Source organism: Myotis daubentonii, chromosome 9, assembly GCF_963259705.1.
Source record: "Myotis daubentonii chromosome 9, mMyoDau2.1, whole genome shotgun sequence".
Taxonomy (NCBI): Eukaryota; Metazoa; Chordata; class Mammalia; order Chiroptera; family Vespertilionidae; genus Myotis; species Myotis daubentonii.
This window is the reverse complement of record NC_081848.1, coordinates 77,472,910-77,475,985: the sequence shown is the minus strand read 5'-3', so window position 1 is coordinate 77,475,985 and position 3,076 is coordinate 77,472,910. Positions and strand designations below refer to the sequence as shown.

The window sequence follows — 3,076 nt, the reverse complement described above, 5'->3', positions numbered from 1 at the left end:
AGTAAGAAACTCTGAAAGGGAAAAACATCCAAATAATTAAAGTAGCTGCATACGTGTGGTGATATTAATGAAAGATGTGTCTTTTTCTTTACTCTTTTCCTAAAATAACTGTATTGCGATTTCTCACTTAAATAATTAAGGGTGATAGCATTAGACCCTGGCCCAGGAGCTCAGTTGGTAGGAGCAACATCCTGATACAGCAAGATTGCGGGTTCAATCCCCAGTCAGGGCACATATAAGAAGCAACCAATGAATGCATAAAGGAGTGGAACAACAAATGGATGTCTCTCTCTCTCTTTCTCTCTCTCTCTCTAAAAATCAATAAATTACAAAAATAAAAAGCCATATCATTAATTCAACATAATAATTTTTAAGTACTGCCCTAGCCAGTTTGACTCAGTGGATAGAGCATTGGCCTGTGGACCAAAGGGTCCCGGGTTCAATTCCGGCCAAGGACATGTACCTTGGTTGCAGATCAAGGCTCATGCAGGAGGCAACCGATCAATGTGTTTCTCTCACATCGATGTTTCTCTCTGTCTTTCCCTCTCTCTTCCACTCTCCCTAAAAATCATTGGAAAAATATCCTTGGGTAAGCATTAACAAAACAACAACAACAACAAAAATTTAAGTACTTTATTATTCCTTCAGTGTTTATTGAGCACATACTATGTGCCAGATTCTGCTCTGGGTGCTAAGGACACAGGGTGAATAAGACACAGTTCCTTCTCTCATAGAGCATCTTGTCAAATAGGGGGACAGGTCAGAAACAAGTCATTATATAGATCTATTCATTGGTGTATTCCACAAATACTTACAGAGCACCTACTGTGTGCCAAAAATGTTTGTAAGCACAAAATGGGGACCAGCCATGAACACAGCAGGCAAACGTCCTTGCCTTCGTGGAGCTCCTATTCTCATGGATGTAGCTATTGATTTATTTTTAATTAGAATGAATAAATATCATGAAGGAAAAGTATAGGGGGCCTGCCTAGTCTGAAAGGTCAGAGATTTAGTCTGAGGAAGTGACGTAGTTTAAGAGTCTCAGATAAAATGGCTTTGTTTTGCCCTCCGGGCCTGAGGCAGCTTCTGTGGACAGGGCAGGAGGTGTGCTAGGTGACAATTCGGGCGGATGCTCCCTCTGAGGTCTGTCTCCCAGTTCTGTCTGCCGCAGTGTGTAGCCTGGGCACGAGATGCCCCAGGCCACAGGCTGGCGGTGGGCAGGGGGATTTGGGACCAAGTTTCCATTTGGGCGTCAGCGCATTCTGTCTGGGAAGTCCCGATGCAGAAAAAGCAAGGCCGTCCTCCCTGCCTGGCACAGACAGTAATTAATGGACCTTCCTTCCCCAGACAGGAAAACTGGAGCAGAGAGGACCAAGGCAGCCTGAGCCAGAGGCGCCTCTCCATCACTGGTCAGGAGGGAACAACTGCTCCATTTCCTTGGCCCTCAGACCACGGAGCCCCGGGTCACCAGCCTAAACCGCTTAATGCGCACCACGCCTGCGTCTCCTTGGAAATGGCTGAAGCACTTAAATGGAACGCCCAGCCTGTGTCCTCCGCTCCAAAACCACAGGTAAGTTTTTAGGTCTGTGTTGTATCGATCGCGCCTCCCACCAGCAGCAGGAAACCCGCGGTGAAGCAAGCCCCCTTTGCAGTGACCGGGAAGTCATTCCCCTAATCCGCTCTCACTGGACAATCGGGTTGACAAAAACCATTAAGTTTTCTGAGATTAGAAATTCACTGTCAGAGGGAGCCATGTCTGGAGTTTTCCACTCCATTACACCCAGGACAATAACCAGAGGCCAAGTGACAGGAAAAGGCTGGGGCTTTTAAAAAGTTGCCTGTGTCCTCGGGTGAAGGGAATGAAATTAACAAGCGCCTCCCTTTTGTAGGACCCGGGATATATATTATCTCATTAATCAATGCAACAACTTATGAGGAGGGCTCCGTTTATTGCATCTGATGGGAGGATACGCTGGGGCTCAGCAGGATTCGGTCACTGTCTGAGGTCACCCAGCTGGTTAGTGTGACATGGAGGTAAGAATCAGAATCACTGGGCCAGAGGGGTCTAGAGGCTAATGACCTACTTTCTTGTAGGCAGAACTGCACTTGAACCATCCTTGAACCCATTTCGCTCTGAAAGATGCCACCATTCTGTAGCAAGTGGAGGCGGGCTGGTACAGTGATTAAGACCACAGACCAGCAGCTACTTGTCCACGTGTCAGCCCCTCCTCTCTGTGTGACTTGGGGCAAGTTCCTTCACTTGTCGCAGTCTCCTTCCCCTCCCCTGATTCATGAGGAGGTAATAACCTAAACCATCCATCCTGTAAGGGCTCTGAGGCTTCCATGAGATCACGTGTATAAAGCATTTAGCATACTGCCTGGCACGGGCCAAGTATTGAAAATAAGAAGTCACTTGGTAATAGGAAGTAACTTTTTTTACTTATATTTTTATTATAAGTTTATACAACCACATTGTCAAAGATTTGAAAAATAGAAAAAAAGGGGGGGGGGGAATCACACCTATTTGTAACTACTATCTATATATATTTAAAAGCCTAAGTGACTGAACGACCAAATGACCGAACGACCAGTTGACCAGTCACTATGATGCACACTGACCACCAGGGGGCAGGCACTCAATGTAGGAGCTGCCCCCTGGTTGTCAGTGTGCTCCCACAGCCAACCTCCTGTGGTTGGCCAACCTCCCGTGGTCCCTCCCCCTGGCTGGCCGGCCAGCTCCGATCAGGACTGGGCAAGACGGCCCCGATGGCCTCAACAACTAGCCAGGCCGAGGGACCTGCACGAATTCATGCACCAGGCCTGTAGTTATCTTTATAACATATTCCTTTCATTATTTTTCCAATGTATTTATTTTTCCCTCAGATATGATTATATTTTCTTTGCAACATTGTATGATTCCCCCCCCCACTTAGCATTGTATTAAAATCATTTATCCATCTTGCTACAATCTTTATTTTATTTATTTATTTATTTATTTATTTTTAAATCCTCATCCGAGGATGTGTGTGTTTTCTATTGATTTTAGAGAGAGGAAAAAAAGAGAGAAACATCTATG

The 3,076-nt window shown here is 45.8% G+C and overlaps 1 long non-coding RNA gene across 1 annotated transcript; it reads left to right on the top strand.

Annotated features, from left to right (window-relative positions):
- Positions 1 to 1,078: 1,078 nt before the first annotated feature.
- LOC132242325 (uncharacterized) lies at positions 1,079 to 2,365 on the top strand. The gene is made up of 3 exons (XR_009454557.1): positions 1,079 to 1,143; positions 1,348 to 1,570; positions 2,095 to 2,365. It is a non-coding gene; the product is annotated as an uncharacterized LOC132242325 (long non-coding RNA).
- Positions 2,366 to 3,076: the final 711 nt, after the last annotated feature.